Raw genomic sequence first — 22,702 nt, 5'->3', positions numbered from 1 at the left:
AGTTTTCTTAAATATTTGCCAATACTTCTTGCTGTGTATATGTCAATAGCTCTTTTGAATAGAAACTAGAACACAGGCTATTCTTAAACAGGCTGATTAAGGGAACAGGCATCGGGCTCTCTATCCCCTGAGATTCGGGCTCAAATCTGTGGTATGCTTCCCTCGTTAACCTCATGGCTTTTACCCTTTTTAGAACCACTGGCCTGCCTGTTCCTAGCACTATTGTTTGGCCCCTATATAGTCAACCGTCTAACTAAATTCATACCCTCTTGCTTAGAATCCATCAAGCTACAAGTGGTCATGGAAATGAAACCCTGCACAGATAACCCGATTTTCTACGGCCCTCTAGATCCTCCTCTCCTGACAGAAACCTGACTGCTGGGCTCCTGACAATGCCCCCACTCAGCAGGAAGCCGTCTGGATTAGGGATTTTGTTTGCTGGGAGTTTTTTTAAATTACTGCTTCTATTTCATCAGTTGTTATTGGCCTATTCAGGTTTTCTGATTCTTCCTGATTCAGGTTTGGAAGATTGTATTTTTCTAGGAATTTGTCCATTTAGTCCATATTGTCCAACTTGTCATATAGTTGTTCATGATATTTACTTACAATCCTTTGTATTTCTGTGGCGTCAGTTGTTACTTCACTGCTTTTCTTTCTGATTTTATTTGGGTCCTCTCTCTGTTTCTTGATGAGTCTGGCTACTGGTTCATCAATCTTGGTTATCTTTTCAAAGAACCAGCTCTTGGTTTCATTGATCTTTTGTATTGTGTTTTTTTTTTAGAGCCTCTATGTCATTTATTTCTGTTCTGATCTTTATTTCCTTGCTTCTACTTACTTTGGGCTTTTCTTATTATCTTTCTAATTATTTAAGTTGCAGGATTAATAGTTTATTAATAATTTTATTTCTTGAGGTTGCCTGTAGTGCCATGAACTTCCCTCTTAGGACTGCTTTCACTGTGTCCCCTAGATTTTGTGTTGCTGTGTGTCCATTTTTATTTGTTTCCAGGAAGTTTTTTATTTCTTTCTTGATTTCATTGGTAACCCATTCATTGTTTAATTACATACTATTTAGCCTCCATGTGTTTGAAGGTTTTTGGGTGTTTTTCTGTAGTTGATTTCTAATTTCATTCCACTGTGATCTGAGAAGATGCTTTATCTGATTTCAATCTTCTTGAACTTGTAGAGACTTAATTTGTGTCCTAACATGTGGTTTATCTTTGAGAATGACCCATCTGCACTTGAGAGGAATGTATATTATGCAACTTTTGGGTGGAATGTTCTGTAAATGTCAATTAAATCCATCTGGTCTAGTGTTATATAGAGTCACTATTTCCTTGTTAATTTTTTTGTCTGGAAGATCTATCCAGTGAAGTCAGTGGAGTGTTAAAGTCCCCTACTATGACTGTATTGCTGTCAATCTGTCTTTTAAAGTTCTCCAGGAGTTTTTAAAATATATTTAGGTGTTTCTATATTCATGCATACCAGTATATGTTTATCAGAGTTATATCCTCTTGTTGGATCGTTCCCTTTAGTATTATGTGGTGACCTTTATTATCTTTTATTATGGCCTTCATTTTGAAATCTATTTTGCCAGGTATGAGTATTGCTACTCCAGCTTTTTTTGGTTTTCATTTGTATGGAAAAAATTTTTCCATTCCTCTACTCTCATCCTGTGTGATTCTTTTGTTCTGAAGTGGGTCTCTGTAGACAGCATATATATGGATCATATTTTCTTATCCATTCAGCTATCCTATGTCTTTTGATTGGAGCATATAATCCATTTACATTTAACATTATTGATAGGTACTTATTTATTGCCATTTTAATTCTTTAGGCTTATACTAGTATTTCTCTTCCTCGCTATTTCTTCTTATTACAGCAGTCCCTTTAACATTTCTTACAATACTGGTCTGGTGGTGGTAAACTCCTTTAGCATTTTTTTTTTTAATTTTTTGTGTGTCTAGGAAGCTCTTTATTTCACCATCTATTTTGTATGATAGCCTTGCTGGATATAGTAGTCTTGGTTTCAGATCCTTGCTTTACATTAACTTGAATACTTCATGCCATTCCCTTCTGGCCTGTAGAATTTCTATTGAAGAAAATCAACTGACAGCCTTATGGGAGCTCTTTGTAGGTAACAAATTCCTTTTCTCTTGCTGCCTTTAAGATTCTCTCTGTCTTTAATTTTTGGCTTTTAAATTATGATCTGTCTGGGTGTGGACCTCTTTGGCTTCTTCTTGCTTCTCTGTGCTTCTAGAACTTGTGTGACTTTTTCCTCCACAAGCTTAGGGAAGATTTTTGCTATTATTTCTTCAAATAAGTTATCTCTTGCTCACTTTCTTCACCTTCTAGAACTCCTATGATGGGAATATTGTTATGTTTCACGTTATCCCACAGCTCTCTTAAGCTGTCCTCCTAGTTTTTAATTGCTTTTTACTCTCTGATTCTGATTGATTTTTTAACACTGTCTTCTAATTCACTGATCAAATCCTCAGATTCCCATAATCCTCTGCGTGTTCCGTCCAATGTGTTCTTTATTAGTGCTATATCATTCTTCATTTCCGACTGATCATTTTTCATAGTTTCTATATCTTTTCTTATGCTGTTGAGCATCCTTGTAATCATTATTCTGAACTCGATAGCTGATAAATTTTTTATATTTATTTTTATCTTTATTTCACTTAGCTCATCTTCTAGAGAATTCTCTTGTTCTTTGAATTTGGACTTTTTGTCTCCCCATTTTGGCTGCTTGTTTGGATTTGTTTCTATGTATTATGTAGATCTGCTATGACTCCCAGTCCTTTTCTAAGGTCTCTGGTGCAGGACAATGTCAGATGCTGTTTATGACTAGCCCTGAGTACCATGTTTGAAGCTATCAGTAACCCACGGCTTGTGGCTTCCTCTGCTGGGGCTGGGTGCCTTTGGAAAGGACCAAGATGCATACCAAGGTCTGCTTTCCTAGCACCTGGTCCAGAAGCAGATCAGGCAAAGACTCAAAGCATCCAGAGATCCGCCTCTGCTTGCAGGCTGGTTGTTATTCTCAGTCTCTTAATGAGCCTCAGGGTCTGAAGGGTGGAGTGATTGTTTTCCCCCAAGCAAAAGCTGCCTGGAAGTTAAAAGCCTGCGGGAGAAAGATGTCCTCTGCAGCATGGGAGAATAACTCAGCACAGGAAACCAGGCGGCTGCCTTCTAAATTCTAGCCCCAGAGCCCCCAACTCCTCACACAGTTCTAGTCCACTCTGCCCTCCCTCTGCCAGAGTCCAAGGTGAGTGGCTGCACACAAAATTTTGTGCATTGGCCCTTTTAAGAGGGTGCCTATATTTCCAGCCATCTCTCCCTGGCAGACAGCAACGCTGCTGTTTTTCACAACCAGATGTTATGTGGGCACCTTTATCCTTTCTGGTGCTCTGGGCTGAGGAGCACAGCTTGGGGTTTAGACCCTAGAGTTGTCAGTGGGAATCCCCATAATTGATATATCCCTCCGGAACTTCAGTTGCCTTCTGTGGGAGCCCAGCCAGACCTCTCATGCTTCCATACTTCCTACCAGGCTTTATGCAGTATCCACTTTACATCCTTGCGTATAAGGACTCTCTCTAGCTAGTCTTCAGTTGATTATTCAGGATTTTTTTTTCTATATTTTAGTAGTAATTCCAGTTTGGTCCTAGGAGAGGGTCAGTGTAGCTTTCACTTAATCTGCTGCCATTTTGGACCCCTTAAAAAAAAGGTGGGATGGTGTTGAGAATGTTCTCTCTGGTGATGTGGCTGAGCTCAGATTATAGGAGAAAACATTGAAGGGAGGAGACCGGTGAGGAAGCTGGATCAAATCAGGATGACCAAGTTCTCCCCACTGAGCTACTTCTCTGAAATAGAATTACCCATTACCTGACATCAGCAATCTTTTTGCCAAATATCTTCATTTTTGAATGCAAATTTCAAGATGCTTTTAGCTAGGAATACTTATCTAATTCTCTGTTACCCAGTGTGCATGGCCTGCTCATTTTCTCCTTTCTCCTCTTTGTTGACTGTGCAGCTACTGGCTGACTCATCACCTGTCAGCACAGCCTTAGTGGGGAGCACACCTAATGGAAAAAGAGTCTCAGTGTTGTAGGAACAAGAGAGGTAATTACTAATTACTGAAATGTCTCAAGGACATTTAAAGGAGGCAGGCATCCGCCCACTTTCTGGAGGCTCCAGGTAATTAGCAAACAGGTTTGAGACACCTTGCGATGGCCTGAGGAGAGAGATGGCTGAGAATGAGGCTTTCAACCACCTTAGAAGATTCACTTATGGTTTTTTGCATGGTGAGCTTCTCACTCTGAAGCTCGAAGGATGGCTTTGGGGTCGGATGGAGGGGCATCCCTCAACAGTGCCATCCTGGGAAGGTTGTCGCAGAAAGAGCTCCATGCGTTCCCGAATGGCAGGGGGCTAAAAGAAAGCAAATGGAAGTAAACTGAACCCTTCACTTGGTCAGACTCTGAATAGTTATGGTGTAAACTGTGTATGGTGTGTGGTGCAGGGGGAGAAGTCAGCAGCCCAAAGGGGCCCTTGGAGAGCTCTTGCCTCAGGAGGAAGCTCAGGTCGGGGAACCCAGGCACAGAACTTTAAACCCTGGTAACTGGCAGCCACATTTTAGAGATGCCCTTATTTAGCTCACTTTGCTGGAGAAGCTCAATAGAGCATCCACATATCCCGAGGCTGTGGTCTGAGGAAAGCCCACAATGACAGGCTCTTTAGATGCTGCAGACTTTGGATCAGATCTCAAACCAAAAGCCTCTGGCTATTTCCCTGGAGATACCCACAGGGTAACAAACAAATGGAGGCCCAGGGTGGTCCAGTTCAGGCTGGGCCACCACTCTGACCCCACTTGGGCATCTCAATGTTCTCATCCCCATGTGTGTGTGGAGGAAAAGAGGTTCCCGTGGGGAGGGCCTGTCCTGAGCAGGAGCAGGCTGAGGAGGGTTCCGAAGCTGGTGGGCGTTCCAGGTGGAGTCTGGCAGAATGGATCTGTAGTGTGGGGCGGATCCCTCTGCCTGAGGTTTATCCTGATCCCTGGAGGTGAATTTCATCCCCCTGGTGGAGGTCTGGGCAGACACAGGTCCAGGCCTGATCTGAGAGCAGAAGATTGAAAAGAAGCAGTGATAATGAACTGAAATGGCTCTGATGCCTCTGGTCCGGCTGCCAGTCATTGTGACTGCAGAGCTCTACCCAGATATCAGGAGGAGATGGTCTACGGGGACAGCCACCTGCACCGGTGAGGGGCAGGCAGGACAGGTCACCAACAGGCAGTGCAGGTTCTGCAACCACCTTCGAAGCCTCACTTCGGGCTTTTGCATGGTGAGCCTCTCACTCTGAAGCATGAAGGATGGCACTGGGGTCGGGACCAAGGGGTGTCACTCAACATCCTGAGAAGGGTGTCACAGAGGAGCCCCGGGGGTTCCCGAATGTCAGGGGGTAAAGGACAGCAAAGACGTGAAAGAAGCAGAGTCCCTCACTTGGTCAGACTCTATGTAGGGACAGTTATGGTGTAACTGTGTGTGGTGTATGGTGCAGAGGAGCAGTCAGCAGCCCAGAGGAGCCTTTGGAGCTCTTGTCCCAGGAGAAAGCTCAGGCTGGGGAACCCAGGCAGGTAACTCACTTCCTCATGAAAGAGCTCAACGTAACTCAGAACCCTGGTAACCAGGCAGCCACAGTCTATATAAGCTCCTACCCAGCTCACTTAGCTAGAGATGCTCCAGGGAGCAGCATGTTTACTTGTTGCATCCCCAGGTCTCAAGGCCTTGGCCTCGGAAAGTTGCAGACTCTGAGTCAGATCTCACCCCAGGCATGTCTGTCCTTTTTCCTGGAGGGACTTCAAGGTAACAGGAAGACCTGGGGTGGTCCAGGCCAGGCCAGGCCACCACTGTGCTCTCACCTGGACATCTCTAGGCTCCTCCGCGTGTGTGTGAGAAGCAGGAGGGCTTCACATAGGGAGGGCCTGCCCTGAAAAGAGTGTAGGTTGAGGAGGTGTCGGAAGCCAGGTGGGCTGGTCACGTTCACACCACAGGTCAAGGCTGGCTGGGTGGACGTGAAGTACAGAGCGCTATCCTCTGCCTGAGGTTTCTCTTGAGCCCTAGAGGGGAATCTCATGTCCCCCAGGTTCTGATGCCTCCCGATGGGCTAGTGGCCATTCTCATCAGAGAGCTCCGCTCAGGCGGTCTTTCAGGAGGTGGTCAGACCACTCCATCTCCCCTGGTGAAATGCAGGTGCGCCACGCAACCAACAAGGGTCAGTGAAACCTTGGGCTGACTGGCTACGGAGGGGTCTCCAGAAACAGGGCCCAGACAGGGCTGGGCTGGCCCAGAGGCTGCCCTGGACGCTTCCCAGGTCCCACCCGTGTGCACTTCTTCCTATGCAGCCCTGACCCGGAGCACTGTGCCCACTCCCTTGGGTTTGATTTGAGAACCTGGAGCCCCCGAGGCAAAGGCCAGCCATGAGCAGGCAGTGGGGTGCATGAGAGCATATAGGCAGTGGGCAGGGCTGGACACGTAGAAAGGAAACTCGGAGTCTGTCATTGGGCCAGGAACAAGGTCTGGCTTCAGCCCACCCATCTGGAGGAAGATGTCCTGGGGTGAGTCCTGGGCTGCGGCTTCTCTGGCGGGCTCTGGCTGTGTTCTGTCTCTGGGGGTGCGGGGGGCTGGGGGGGGCGGTGGTACATGGAAAGGCAGGCACATGGGTGATCTTTCCTCCTCTTCCAGCTCCAGCATTAGCCCAGCTTCAGTGCCTGCACATCCTCAGGAGCCAGATACAGGTGCCGAAGCCAGTGCAGAAGTAAAGGCAGCTCCCAAACTGGAGGAACATCAACTCCAGCAGCCTCTCCAGAGCTGCGGCCAGCACCAGCATCCATTTCCTCAGCAGGCCTGCAGCAGGAGACGGCACGTGAGCAACATTCCACAGCACCCCACCGGGGAGTCATCACCTGCACCTGTGCCCAAGAGCTGGAAAGTCACCCATCCCTCCGCAGGTAGAACCGTCGCCAGCGCCTGCAATGGATCTGGCACATTACCCCCCAGCCCTGAAAAAGAGCTGGTTTCAGGAAACTCCTCAGTGCCAGCTATGGAGCCTCTTAAACTGCTCCCCGACCCAGAAGTCCCTTTACCCTCCCCTTTGGAGCGTTTGTTTCGGTGTTACTTAATATTTTTGTTTTAACTATTGTATATTTCAACTTATTTCAAGTTGTAAATTACATGTCATAAAATGTTTTTGTTTTAAACTGTGCAAATCATGAGTATTATGTACATTCACGAGGCTGTGCAAACATCACCACCATCTATTTGCAGAATATTTATCTCCCCAAATGGAAACCCTTTACCAAAAGACTCACTCCCCATCCCTCCCTTTCTCAGCCCCTGGCAACCTCTGATCCGCTTTCTGTCTATGTTCCTTTGCCTATTCTGGAGGTTTCCTATAAAGGGAACCCTACACAGCTGCCTTTCTGTGGCTGCTCACATATTTCAAGAAGGGACAGATTAGTTTGTTTTCTGTTTTTATTTGCACTAGGATTTTTGTTATTTGAAAGGGAAATTCCAAATGAATTAAAGATTCAATCTAAAAAAAAAGTCCTTTTAGTTAGAATGTGCGTAATCTCAGGGTAGAGTAGAGGCCCCGGAGCCAGGAACCAGTCGGGAAATATCTGGTTCTTCCAAAACAAAAGCAAGAAAAATGCAGAAAGCTGGAAAGAAAAACCATACACTGAGAAGCGCTCCTTACAACCCAAGGCCAGAGAAAGGGTTAACACCCCTGTCATGCAGGAAACTCTCCAAAGGAGTGTGTTGAAAATGGACAGAGAGCAAACACATGCATTTCCAGGGAGAGGCAGTGCACACTCCAGTACATGTGCGAGACACCTGACCTCCCCGTGGCAGCACACACCTGTCAACACACACCACTCTCAGACCGGCAGGCTTCTCCTCAGGAGGCAAGCAGCCCTGGGACAAAGGTAGAGAACAGAGGCCCCAGCAGAGCCCCTAGAGAGAAGTGGGAAAGGTCCAGCTTTGAAAGAACAGCGTGCAGGACCCTTCAGATGCTCACCTTCTCCTGGCAATGCTCATTCCAGGAGGTGACCCCACAGAAATACTTGCACAATTTTTAAAAGATGTATTTTCAAGACCACCCATCAGAGCACTGGTGAAATAGCCGAGTATGGGAAACACTCATGTCCATGTAGAGAGGTCGGGGTTTTACCCGCCCTGCTTCACACGGAGGAGTGGAGCGCAGCAGCTGTTAAAGGAGGTGCAGGGGTCTCTATGGGCCGCTGATGAAGACCTCAGTGATGCTCTTAGGTGAGATATGTGGACCAACCGTCTGCATCCAGAAGCCCACCTGTTAGACAACATGTGATTTCAACAGGCGGACATGCAAATGTGTAAATGCATGTGACAGAGACAGAAAGAGACAGAATGAGAAGCAGAGAGCCTGAGAGAGGCCCACCAAACCTCTCATGATGGTCACCTCTGAAGGCGACACTTGCAAATCAATTCTCCTTTAGATGGTGGTTAAATTTTTTATAAAGTGCATTGCTTTTATAATTCTAAAAACATTAAAATCATGCTAATGTTATCCATTTATTACTCATTTATGGAGTTAAGGCAATTACTCAGTTCTAAATTTTTATCCTCCCCCGAGGATATTTTTTCCCCATTGATTTTTAAAGAGTGTGAAAGAGAAGGTGGGGGCGGGGTGGGGGGGGGGGACACAGAGAGAGAGAGAGAAACATCATCGATTGGTTGCCTCTGTACCTGCCTAGACCGGGCCAGGGAGCCAACCCACAACCCAATACCGCGGGCTGATGCTCTAACCAGCCAGGGCCAGTTTTAATTTTTAAAGGTGATTATCACAAGGAAAATAAGGATTTATTATAGTAAAATAGTGACTTCTAAAAAATAAAGTTATAGTGGGGTTGTTTGGAGCTGACACAGAATGAACAGAAAAAAAAAGAACTTCCACTAGAGCAGCAGTCGCCAACCGGTGGTGCGTGGACCACTGGTGGTCCGTGAGGTCCGAAAGGTTGGTGACGGCTGCACCAGAGGGATGGGTGGAAAACCAGGAATACACAGTACCCAGAGGAGATCAGAATGGAGTTGTCAGATGCTTCCAACAGAAACTGGATGGCTTCTACAAGGAACCAATCCTCTGAGATAGACAAGAGTTTTGGATCCTTCTATGATGGTGCCCTCCCCCTTCCCCCGACCCCCGAAAAAAGCCCAGGACGCTGCTTCTAAAAAGTGAGAAGCCGTGGGAAGTTGTGTTGGTGATCAGAACACGCATCAGTGCTATGGTTGCACCTCAGGTTCCAGCCCTGAAATCCTGGAAGGGGTTAATGTAGGGACAAGAAAAGGGCCTTTCTTTATCTTTGCTGTGACCTTCCACAATTTATGAAAAAAACACCTGGTAATTAAACCCCAAGATTTTTGGCTCCTCTGGTTCAGACAGCTCTTCTGTTCAAACTTTGGGACAAGATAAGCTACTCCCAAGGTTGCATTCCGGCATCTTCCTCCTCCTTGCTGTTTTCACAATCTGGGATAATTCACATCAAGGACTCTCTAGTTAGTAGAAAGTTCCCTTCTCTCTTCCCTTCAAACAAACCTCTTTTGAACGCTTCATAACTTTTATTCTAAGTTTGTTTTACAGGCTTGGGAAAAATACTGATAAGGCATCTCCTTAGGATATCTGCCAGACTATCTCCTGAAAAGCAAACAAACAAACTTTTCAAGACACACCCCTCCCACCCCCATATCTGCTCAACTTCAACACAATCACACCCTCCCTTCCTTGTCATCTAACATCAGCAACCAATTGTTCTTTAAAAGTGAAAGCCATTCTTTCTTCCCCTGTCCTGTATTGATGAGCAATACTTGGCCCTTTCCTCCCTCAGAAAGTAAAATAAATTTCCTTCCCACATCTATCTCTTCTCTCAGTTATGAATTATTTCACAGCCCGAGTCACTGGTCAAACCCTAACAGTTAATTCAGGCCTTCGTGATGCTGTCACTGACTTTGATCTTCTAGAAGATAATGAGAGCAAAAAATTTCAGGAATGTCTCCATGAAAACAAGAATCTTGTTCATGTTGCCCATGACCTTATTCAGAAACTCTCTCCTCGTGCTAGTAATGTTTGATCCACATATTTCAAGTATTGTTTATATGAAGTATTCGATGACTTGGAGTCAAAGACGGAAGACTCTGGAAAACAGCCACTTCAGTCAGTTCTCTACCTGATGGAAAATGGGGCCCTGAAATCGACTACAGGTTTCAACAATCTCCTGGCACTGTACACAGCACAGCGAGGGAAACAACCTAATCCCTTGACCTTACTGATGAACAATAGGTTCTAGAGTGGGCTCAACAGAAGCGGAAGTTGAGCGTGGTACACATCCATGGGGTCTACACCAACCCTAATGCACTGTCCTTCATCCAGCTGGGTACCGGAATGTGCTCAGGAACACTGAAGTTACAAGAGAGGTTCAGAAACTCTATGAAAACAAGTCATTTCTTTCCCTGGATTGTGGCCAGACTGTGGATGACACCGTTTTCCAAGCCCTTTTCTGGAGGCCGCCAAGCATAATTCTTAGAATGTTTCATACTTATTTGGCGAGGAGATGTAGATGAGTTCAAGAAGCTTTGAGAAAACATGCTGGACAAAGGGATCAAGGTCATCTGCTATGGAAATAAATATGCAATCTTCCAGAACATTTCAAGCGACTGACCTGTGAGCTCTCCATAAGGGGTAAGTTAGGGGTGGTGAAAGAGTTAGCTAAATGGTTCATCTGCAGTACACAATGAAAGGAGAGACCACAGTACAGAACGCTACAGAAGTTACCACATAAGACCAAGCAATAAGGCCCTACCATGGACACTGTTTAACAGTAAACTTACAAGAACCCATCACAGCTCCTAGGAAAAACCAAAAGCCAGAAGTTGAAAGTTGGGGGTAGCCAACCTACATGGGATGTGTGTGTGTGTGTGTGTGTGTGTGTGTGTGTGTGTGTGCGCGCGCGCATTCCAATTTAATCCATCATGCTGGTTGGTTCTTGGTCTAATGAGGTCTGTTCCAGTTCGAGAATACCCAAGTGACAACGCAGCTCCCCACCCCCACCCCTAGGCTGGACATGCCTGTGTCCACGCACAGATCAGTGTGATATCCACTGAGTAGGTTGCTACTCTGCAATGAGGGACTTTGGATGTAGACACTGTGGAACCACCATGGCCCTCGTTACAGTTCTGTACTCCATTCTTGGTTTTCCACTTAAGCTTAATGGCTTTTTAAAAACAAGACTTGAAGCTCTAGTTTTCTAGACCTTTTACAGTGTGCAGTATTTTACATACCTGAGCTGTATTAAAAGCTTGTTCATTTAATAAAAAAGAATAAACAACAGTCCTTCTCCTCAGGAGGCACACCTTAAACGGTTGTGTCCAGTGTTCCAGTCCTTCCCCTTAGTGAGCACATGTGTGCGCCTCTGTTCCTGTGCACACACGTGTGTGCATGTGCAGGTGCTCGAGCATGTTCAAATATGTGCCTGTGTAAAATGTACAGCTTGATTTGACCCTTCTAGTGTTTTCTTTCCTGCAACTGCAGATGCAGTCAAGCATCAGGGATACTTGTCTATAATCTGGAATCACTCACTGGATGAATTAAAACAACACCTCAGTTGTGTTTCATCTATATAGCCACCTAATTCTGGGTACTGAAATGGGCATGAGAGTGTGGTGGGAGAAAACATGGTCACAAGTAGTACTGTGGCCAGCACGTCTCCAGGGAAGTGCTAGGAATCCAGAGTTAAGAGCAGGGGATCTGGTGTCAGCCAACGTGGCCTCACTGGTGTCTGGAGGAAGGAGTTAGCACCTCTTCCTAATAACTTTCTTCCTATGCCAATGGTTTGACAGAATATATTTTGGAGAGTGTTGGTCATGAAATCTGTCCTGTTGATCACAGGATTCCAGGTAGGACCAAATGGGGGAGATTTCCCAGGACCAGTCAGAGTATACCATCAATGAGTTTGAAAAATGTATGCTCTGCCAAGCAACAGAGTAAACGCTACCTATTTGGATTGAAAGTACTGTACAAATTCAAATTTTATTTTGATTCATGGTGAAATAACTGTTGTATTTTCAATTTCCCACAAGTAAGAGAAAAGTGTACAAAGATCCTTTTGTATCATTTCCTTCCTGCTCCTCTCCTTTGTCGTCTATCTTCCACTCAGAAGAATGGCCCAGCAGAGGCTCACATCCTAATACATAAAAAGGGATTGAGTGAATGGTCAACAGAATAATATTGTAATATATTCATTCACTAACCACCCCACACCCCAGTGCCTTGTTCACACCTCTCAAAGCTCCCTGAGTAATTCATGATCAGCAACCACGAAGGTACTGACAGTTGTTCTGTGTTCCCCTAGCTCCATCTGAGAACCTGTAGGCACCTTCTGAAATCTAAACATCTGCTATTTTAAGGCCCCCTTTATCTTATAAAGAAACTAGAGGCCCAGTGCACAAAATTCGTGCACTGGGAGGGGGTCCCCTCAGCCCAGCCTGCACCCTCTCCAATCCGGGACCTCTCAGGGGATGTCTGACTGCCAGTTTAGGCCCGATCCCACCTAAACCAGCAGTCAGACATCCCTCTCACAATCCAGGACCACTGGCTCCTAACTGCTCCCCTGCCGACCTAATCGCCCCTAACTTCCTCCCCCCTGCCAGCCTGGTCGCCTCTAACCCCCCCCCCTGCTGGCCTGGTCACCCCTTACTGACCCCCTGCTGGCCTGGTCGCCCCCCAACTACCCCCCTCTGCTGGCCTGGTCACCCCTAACCCCCCCCCCCGCTGGCCTGGTCGCCCCTTACTGACCCCCTGTTGGCCTGGTTGCCTCAACTGTCCCCCCTGCCAGCCTGGTTGCCCTCAACTGCCCCCCCACTGGCCTGATCGCCCCCAACTACTCCCCCTGCCAGTATGATCGCCCCACACAGCCTGCTGTTCAGTCATTTGATCGTTCTTCACTAACTCCCCTGCTGGCCTGGTCGCCTCATGCAGCCTACTGTTCAGTCTTTTGGTGGTTCCTCACTATCTCCCCTGCTGGCCTGGTCACCCCACGCAGCCTGCTGTTCAGTTGTTTGGTCATCCCTCACTAACCCCCCTGCTGGCCTTGTCGCCCCACGCAGCCTGATGTTTGGTCATCCATCCAGTTGTTTCAGTCGTGGTGGCCCCTGGCTTTTTATATATTAGGATGTTGCTTTCTTCTTAAATCAAATTCAGATGTGAGAATCTGACAATATACAGTACACATGACATGAAAAGGGCCCTTAATGTGGTGGATTAGTGTAGACTGTGGGTCTCTTACCAGTTGATACCCTGATAGAAGACAACTTTTTGAAATGATCGTTGTCTGGTGTCCAGAAGAAGGGATTAGCCCCTCTTCCTGACAACTCTCTTCCTATGCCTATGGTTTGACAGAATCTATTTTGGAGAGTGTTGGTTATGATGAAATCTGTAACAGGATTCTAGGTAGGATCTATTATAAACTGGAAAGTGGTCTTTTTCTCAAGACCAATTTCCCTCAATTGAGAATTTGTAATTCACAGTACTTGAAAGGTACATGCTCCATGAAATGCTCCTTCGATTTTACAGGTGTCCACTACACTTTCTTTTAGGATCTTTGACCACTCACTCAACCACTGTTCTGTATCTGTTGTGCATGTGTGTTTTTAACTCAGTAAGAGTAAAAAAAAGACCCATGTAAAATTGCACAACTTGATCTAACCCTCATAGTATTGTATATAAATTGCCGATTCCTCAAGCATTAGGACTATTGGTATGTATACTTGAATCATTTGCTGTCTGAAAAAAAAGTTGACTTTTATCTATATAGCCATCCTAATTCTGGGTTCCAAAAATGTGCATGTAGATGTGGTTAGAGACAATGGTCCCACATGTAGGTCTGTGGTGAATGAGTCTCTAAGGAAGAGTTATGACTCTAGAGGAAAGAAAAAAAATCATCTGGTGTCAACTGCACAGTCTCACTGGTGTCCAGAGGCAGGAGTGAGCCCCTCTCACTAGTAACTTTAGTTGTGATATATCTGTTTCTACAGAGTAGATTTTGAAGAGTGTTAGTGATGATGAAATCTGTTCTTCTGGGTACCAACATTCCAGGTAAAACCAATGGGGTAGGGTTCCTCTGAGCAGTCAGAATTACCAGCAGTGTGTTTAAAAAGTTTTGTCCTGCCAAGCAACACAGTGCACCAAACCCATGTTTAAATTGAAGGTAATGTAGCTGCTGTGGCTCAGTGATTGAGCATCAACCTATGAACCAGAAGGTCATGGTTCAATTCCCAGTTAAGTCACATGCTTGGGTTTTGGGCTTGATTCCCAGTGGGGGGCTTGAAGGAGGCAGCCTATCAATGATTCTCTCTCATCATTGATGTTTCTATCTCTATCTCCCTCTCCTTTCCTCTTGGAAATCAATAAAAATTGAAGATAGTGTGAAAATTAATTTTTACACAATGAATAATTTTAAGTTTTTAAATTTCTCGTATGTAAGAAAACTATACAAGGACTCTATTTTCTTTTCTGTTCCCCCTTTTGTCATCTGTCTTCCAACCAAAAGGATGGCCCAGAAGCTCAGTCCATATTTGTTAACCATTTTCATACCCTCTAGCCCCTTGACAAACCAAGAAGAGCTCTCCTTGAGTATTTCATCATTAGCAATCACCAAGGTACTGATGGTTATTTTGAGTCCCTCTAGCTTTGAGACCCTCTTAAATGCAACTTCTAAAGTAAAAACATTTGTGTTCAAGTAAGCACCCCTTTATTGATGTTATATAGAAATGTTGCTTTAATGTTTTCTTTCTGTTTCTTTTCTTTTTTCTTTTCTTTTTTTTTTTTTTTTTTGTTAATCCTCACCTGAGAATATATTTTCCATTGCTTTTCAGAGAGAGTGGAAAGGAGAAAAAGGACGGGGAGGGAGAGAGAGAAACATGGATGTGAGAGAGACACATCAGATCGGTTGCCTCACACACACACCCAGACGGAGGCGGGGCTGGGGAGGGCAGGAAGGAGAGGGGAGGAGCGAACCACAACCCAACTATATTTTAGGTTAATGTTGACCCTGTGTCTTTTCCTCATTGAATATATGATAGAAAAGAACATTTTGAAATGACAGCTTCCATTATAAACTGGATGGTGGAGACTTTCCCTCACAGTTTCCCACCTTGGATTAAGTATTTTGTAATTGGCTTGCCAATGAACTTGATAGGTACATGCTACAGAGAAAGCCCCTGCCTTTCAACAGGCTCATCTCTACTTGCTTTTGGGTCTTTGACCTTTGATTCCAAACCTGTTTTAGATCTGTGCTTTTTTTTTTAATTTACCAAGAGTTAAAACAGACTTGTGTGTGAAATTGCATAGCTTGACTTGATCCTCAGTGCTTTCTTTAATATAAATGCAGAGGCCTCAAGCATCAGAAATGTTGGTATAAATTCTGGAATCACTCACTGGCAGAAAAAAAAAGTTTGCTGTGCTGTGAATGCAGACGAAAGAGCAGGGTGGCCTGGTGTCAGGCAGCACAGCCTCACTGGTCTCTGGATAAAGGGGTAAGCCCTTCTCCCTCATAACTTTCTTCCTGAGGTCTGTGTTTGCAAAGAGTAGAGCTTGGAGAGACTGATAAGATATGGATATCAACATTTTGGGTATGACCATTTGGGAGGCTTCCCAGGAGCAGTCAGAATACAACAGCAGGAAGTTGATTAAACTTACGCCCTCACACTCAACACAGTGCATCCAACCTATATTTGGATGGAAGGTACTATGAAATTTCAAATATTAATTTGATTCATGATGAATAATTGTAGGTTATTCAGTAGCCAATATGTAAGAGAACACTGAAAGACTCTTTGTATTCTTTTTTTGCTTCTCTCCTTTGCCATCTGTCTTCTACCCAGTAGGATGGCCTAGCAAGGTTCAGGCCATACTTGTGAACTAACCACCCCCATACCCTCTAGCCTGTTGTCCTCACCTATCAAAGCTCCCTGAATCATTCCTGATCAGCAACCACGAAGGTGCTGATGATTGTTCTGTGTCCCCTAACTCAGTGGTCGGCAAACTCATTAGTCAACAGAGCCAAATATCAACAGTACAACAATTGAAATTTCTTTTGAGAGCCGAAAACCAACTTCTGCGCATGGGCCACGAAGTTTCAAGCACACTGTACGTGCGTGCCCGCACATAGTATTTTGTGGAAGAGCCACACTCAAGGGGCCAAAGAGCCGCACGTGGCTCGCGAGCCGCAGTTTGCCGACCACTGCCCTAACTCCATCTGAGAACCTGTTAAAGGGACCTTCTGAAGTCTAAACATCTTCTGCTTAATGTTCCCTTTATTTATGATATATTAGACATGATAATCTGACAAGGTATGGTATACATGATATACAATATACAAAGCAACATCATGTGCTGGCTTGGTATTTACTGTGGGTCTTTACCAGTTGATAGCTAATAGAAGAAATCATCTTGAAGTGAGAGCATCCATTGTAAATGGGATAATGAGTTCTTTTTCTCAAGATCAATTTCTCTGCTTGGATTTAGTATTTTATAATTGGCAGCCCAGTGTACTTCACAGGCACATGCTCAGGGAAGAGAGAAACATCAATCAGTTGCCCCCATACATGCCCTGATTGGGGATTGAACCCACCACCTTTTGGTGTATGGACAACTCTCCAACCAACCAAACCAAACCGGCCATAACTTCCTTCTTGATATCTCTTTTTACGGAGATTTTGGAGAGCGTTAGTGATGATGAAATCTGTCTTGCTGGGTAACAGGATTCCAAGTAGGACCAATGGTGTTTTCCAAGAGCAGCCAGAATATACTGGCAGTGGTTCTGAAAAAAATACATCCTGCCAAATACAGTGTGTACCCTAAAAATTACTCAAATGGAGGTACTGTGGAAATTACATCTCTCAGTTGATTGAAATAATTGTAGCTACTTAATGCCATGTGTGTAAGAGAAAGCTGTGAAGAGGCAAAGCCATACTCTTTTCATTTACATGTGGAAAGTCATTCTACTTAGTCCATCAGTATTGATACAAGCACAGATTGACATTCATTTAAAAGTCAAGTATGAGTGCACCCACTGCTAGGCTGGTCAGGTATCAGTCAAGGTTGCACAGACATTAGCTGAAGTCAACAGTCAGCCACATGTCAGGGCCTATAGACTTAACACATTAACCCAGCAAAGCTCCTGCCCAGCTGGCTGCTTTCCCAGCTTGTTGCATTAACTGCTCTTCCAGGGCTGGCCAGTTGAAATAACTGCTGATTCTTGGCAGAGCTGTCATATGACAGTTGGTTTGGAATGTTCTAGATTCTGAGATAGTTTGAGAGTCACGCAGACTGTTGACCACTGGTATGGTCACCTGATCATGAGAAGGGCTCAAGGCAAAAGATCCAACCCTGAATGTGTGTGTGTGTAAAAGGAGTGGGGGTGTCCATGAGTGCTTGTTTTTCCCAAGGGACCTCAGAGAGGCTTTGGTTGGGAAAAAAAAATGAGCAGGAGGTTAGTCAGGTTTTAGAATCCTTTCCTGACTCAGGCCCTTGACGGCATTTCTTTTCCAAATATTAGGCTGGTGGCCTGGATTGCCCTAAGGAAGTCTAAACAAGTGACAAAGACACAGATTGTTGGCTGTTCTGTGGAGAAAGATAAACTATATGAGAATATGTTAGCATAGGTAGCTAAATATTAATAAAGGAAGGGAGCAAAGGGAATTGGACATTGTTGAGCCCAATGGGTTGTGGAGCTGAATGGGACATCGAGCCTGCTGCATTAAGAAGCTACAGCTTCACATACCCTCTCGGGGATCACAGCATTTCCCCACCAAGGGGATCAACATCCCTCAGCCCCCCACTTTAGGAAGGAAGGACCACTTTTCTATTTCCCAGGTCCATCTGCCCAGACTATGGGGGGAAGGGACAAACAATAAGGGGAGGTTTCTCTGCTGGGCACATGTGCAGTAGGAGCCAAGATGGCACCGGGGGAGGAGCTTTCACTGTGAGGCACGCTTAGGAGGAACTCAGGTGGTGGCCATAGGAAGTGGAGTCTAGCCTGGGGAAAGGATCGAATTGGGTAAGGGCCACAAAACCTGGGAAGGCATAGGAAATGGATTGGATAGGAGGAGGAACCATCAGAAGCTCGTGAAAGATTGGGAAGTTGATTAGTTTGAAAGGGTACCGGGTCCTTCCCAAGCCTGAGATAATATAACCCAAGCTTAACAAAACTCTGTGTGTGTGTGTGTGTGTGTGTGTGTGTGTGTGTGTGTGTGTGTGTGTAACATGTGCTTACCCCATTCATTCACGTGTTCTCTCTCCATAGCAACCATGAGGGCCTCGCAGCCACCTGGGGCCTGTGGCAGACCACGTGGGCTTGGGCATCGCACCAGCCAGGGTGCAGCTGGGAACACAGACTAAGCTAGCCAGATGGGGACAGGCGTGGACTAAGGTTTGGCATGGCACAGAACTTTTGGACACTTGTCTTTGTACTGGGCCTGATGAAGACAAAGCTAGATTTTTTTTCATGGTGGGACAGACAGAGATGAGACTTTGGGAACCTGGGGGCAGCCTGCTATTTCCACCCAAATAAACCTTACCATCAGACCTCATCCCCCTATGTGTGTCCCAAAAAATGCTTTTCTCATGACACCACAAGGACCCCACTTCCACTGGCAACAAATATATGCGAGCAGGGTTTTATATCAATGAACCAAAGGTGCTCATATTATTGGCCCTGTGATTTTTACAGCACAGCAGGCTGGACCATTTGTTCAAAAACTACTTGACCCAATTCCAGTTCTCACCCATGCTATTGATTAAATTATAGTTGAAGTGAACTCATTTTAGCCATTTCAAGTGTTTGGGTAGTGTGGGACCTGCAGTGCCGTCTTCTGGCCACAGATCACACGGACCCGGGGTATGAGCCAACAGCTCACTGCAGCCCTCCGGGTTCTCTGACCCAGAGCCCCTCAGCATGGTGCTCAGCAAAATCACTACACACCACAGGTCCCTGGCTGAGTCTCTCCTCCCCCTGGAGCCACCTGCCCTTTTCACTTTCTAGATGGGGCGCCATCCTGTTGTCTCTGGAAGGCCGCATGCTGGGGTGAGCTCCCCTGCATGCTAATCTGTCAAAGTGCTCCCCAAATGAAGCCTGTTGTGTGTTGCTGCCAGCTTTGGTCATATGTTTTCCCTTGATCGGCATGAAACCCCTGAACTCAATACACAGCAGAGCTGGAGCCAAGAATCAGGTGCTGCTGTACGCTGTGGGGCAGCGAGGAGGGAGGCTGCCGCCTGGTCCTCAGCCACCCAGACCGAGTCCTGAGTGGTTCTGGGAGGAGAACACGTAGCCCCGCTTCTTTATACATGTGCAGCCCAGCGGGTATGCCATCAGGCCTTTCCCCTAGAGCTGCAGAAGGAAGCCATCTTTGTCCAGCTTTGTCTTCATCAGGCCCAGTACAAAGACCAGTGTCCAAAAGTTCTGTGCCATGCCAAACCTTAGTCCATGCCTGTCCCCATCCAGCTAGCTTAGTCTGTGTTTCCAGCTGCACCCTAGCTGGTGCGATGCCCAAGCCCACGTGGTCTGCCACAGGCCCCAGGTGGCTGCTAGGCCCTCATGGTTGCTATGGAGAGAGAACACGTGAATGAATGGGGTAAGCAGGTTACACGGGCGTTGGACAGGTGGGAGGCCATCTTCATGGACATGCAAATTATGTGTTTGTACATCCGTTTTTATCTTTGAACTTTAGCTTTGCATTGAAATATCATGTGACTATGGGACGTGCATGAGCATAGGAGATACCCAGATAGCAGTCTGTGCACTGCGGGCTCAGGCATGAGACTCAGCAGGCTGAGGGCATCACACAGTAGTGGTTTGGCCTGGCGGCCAGGTGTGTATGGGCACCCCTGAATGTTTCAGGGACGACAGGTCTGGTCATCGTAATGCCAGCAGTAGAAGACGAACTAAGTTACACTAAGTAATATAATATTATGTCAACTATAAGTTGACATAATGAAAAATGATTTAAAATTATAAAAAGAAATAATGAATTTAACATAAAAATCATTGTAATAAGCAAACCAGAACATTTATTTTAATTCAGAAGAACCAATTATTGTTTGTTTGTGTTTTTTTTAGAAATATATTTTATTGATGTTTTACAGAGAGGAAGAGAGAGGGATAGAGAGTTTGAAACATTGATGAGAGAGAAACATCGATCAGCTGCCTCTTGCACACCCCCTACTGGGGATGTGCCCGCAACCAAGGTACATGCCCTTGACCGGAATCGAACCTGGGACCCTTGAGTCCGCAGGCCGACGCTCTATCCACTGAGCCAAACCGGTTTCGGCAGAAGAACCAATTATTAATGAGGAAAACAATATTAATATTCCTTCATAATTGCAGATAACAGTGACTTAATGAATAAACAGGCATTTTGAATTATACACAAATCCAGATTCCAACTTGGTTCCTTGTACAAATCTCCACATTCATGTGATATCTTTTTCTGAAATTAATTAAAATACTAATTTTGTTGTTGAAAAAAAAAGATGATGCAGGCTGCCACGAGTTGGGGGTGGGTATGGGGAGTCCCTAAAGGAGTAGGGGGAGGGATGGGCTTAGAGTTACTCAGGTGGGGTTACCAGAGGTGGCTCTGGGAGTCCAACTGGGGGCGGGGTTAGGAGACCGTGGGGCCAGCTAGTCAGAACCAGACCCTGCAGAGGAGCAGTGACTTCAAGGGGTGGAGCCAGAGCTTTCTGGGTTTCTGTGAAGTCTCCATGGGCCCCATTTTCTGAAGGTTTCTGGAGTTTGTGGTGATTATTGCTTCAGCCACCACTGCCCCTCATTTCCCTCCTGGGCTGGGCTGATCTGATCCCTGCTGTGCCTCCTCTGGGGCTGGGCCCAGCCATGTTTCCTCCCCTAGTGGACCTTCTCCCGCCACTTCCACCTCCTCCTCATTCATCCTCCCGCAGCACAGGGACACAGGCACCAAGAGGTGCACCGAGTGGTTTGCTGGGAGCCAGTCAGGCCAGGAGCTGGCACAGCCTCAGAACCGCAGCTGAATGCACAGCTGAAGGTTGTCTTTCACAGGCACAGTCTACACAGAGACTTGCTAGAGTCATTATTGCTCCCCATGCAGGATACACCTCCTGTGAATCTGTGCTGCTCAGGCTTACAAACAAGTGGACCCATCTATCCCTGGAGAAGTCTCGTCCTCAGGCCCTCACAGCATGTGCCCCTCTCTCATGTGCCATTTCCAGGATGGATATATACAGGAAACCTTTGTAGGACCTTCGTATTCACAAAAAGATTTACAGAAACATGTGGAAGACAGGAATGTTCAAACGCATGTCTCTGCAAACAGATGAAGATGAACACAGTGCTGAAATGCACTTGCGTTATCAGCTAAAGACATGGGAGGGAATGACTCCCAGCGGGAGATTTATGGACCCATTGAACACCTAGATGAACTGGGTATGAGTGTTACAGAACAATGAGACCCTGTATCTTTTAGCAATTGCTTGAAGAAATATCATAGTCATGTGTGAGGAAGACATCCCATGGGGTGCTATTAAATGCTATCACAGAGCTCCAGAAGAATGGAACAAATATGAGCTTTTCTCTTTGAGTTACACCCTGTCAAGCAGTGTAGAGACTAGCAAGACAATTCAATGAGTTATGCTGCTGAAACACTCAGTCCACTGAACCTCTGAGTCCTCAGGGATGCCACCTGCACACTCTCACACTCCGTTCCCAGCCCCAGCCTAGCTCTGACCAACACACTGCTGGGATTCTGAAACCTCAGACTAATAGAACTTTCTTCTCTTTTTTTTCTAGTAGGTGTAGTCCTCCTTAATTTTAACTCATTGAAAATGCTTTATAGTTTAGGTCAGTGGAAGGAAAACTGACACCAAATATTTTTTCCTAATTTTATTTTTCAATTAGAGTTTACATTCAATGTTATTTTGTATTTGTTTCAGGTGTACAGCATAATGGCCAGACAATTATATATTTTGAAAAGTGCTCCTCCTTGATAAAAAAAATAAATAAATAAATAAATAAAACAAAAAAAACCTAGTGGGTATTATGCTAAGTGAAAAACTCAGATAAAGTCAAATACCGTATGATTTCACTTACATGTGGAATGGAAAGAACAATATAAATAAACAAACAAAAACAAACTCATAGATACAGAGATCAGAGTGATGGTTGCCAGAGGGAAGATGGGTTGGGGAACTGAGTGAAAAAAATGAAGGGATTAAGAAGTACAAATTGGTAGTTATGAAAGAAGAAAACAAGATGGTGGCATAGGTAAATGTAGTTTTCCCTGCCTCTCACAACCACATCAAAATTACAACTATAAATATAGAACAACCATCATTCAGAACAGTCTGAAATCTAGCCGAATGGAAGTCCTACAACTATAAAATCAAAGAAGAAAGCACATTAAGACTGGTAGGAGTGTCAGAGGTATGGAACGAATTGGTCTACACCCACATGTGGTGTGTTTTGAATTGGGAGGGATATCATGGCTGAGGAGGCATCCCGTGAGGAGCAAGGGATTCCAGCCTCACACCAAACCCCTCAGCCCAGGGTTCCAGTGCTGGAAAGAGAAGTCCCCGTAACTTCAGGCTATAAAAACCA

General features: G+C 45.5%; 1 pseudogene across 1 annotated transcript in view; it reads left to right on the top strand.

The window, feature by feature from the left end:
• Nucleotides 1–4,718: 4,718 nt before the first annotated feature.
• Nucleotides 4,719–22,702, top strand: part of LOC307110213 (protein FAM118B-like) — a 28,182-nt pseudogene continuing 10,198 nt past the window's right edge. The window contains exons 1-4 of the transcript in view: nucleotides 4,719–4,802; nucleotides 9,239–9,357; nucleotides 10,003–10,142; nucleotides 10,370–10,761. The product of the transcript in view is annotated as a protein FAM118B-like (transcript). The remainder of the gene's footprint in view (nucleotides 4,803–9,238; nucleotides 9,358–10,002; nucleotides 10,143–10,369; nucleotides 10,762–22,702) is intronic.

The sequence above is a fragment of the Cnephaeus nilssonii genome, assembly GCF_951640355.1.
Source record: "Cnephaeus nilssonii genome assembly, chromosome: 13".
Lineage (NCBI taxonomy): Eukaryota > Metazoa > Chordata > Mammalia > Chiroptera > Vespertilionidae > Cnephaeus > Cnephaeus nilssonii.
Note: the sequence above shows the minus strand (reverse complement) of the source record. Positions and strands in the feature narration are given on the sequence as shown.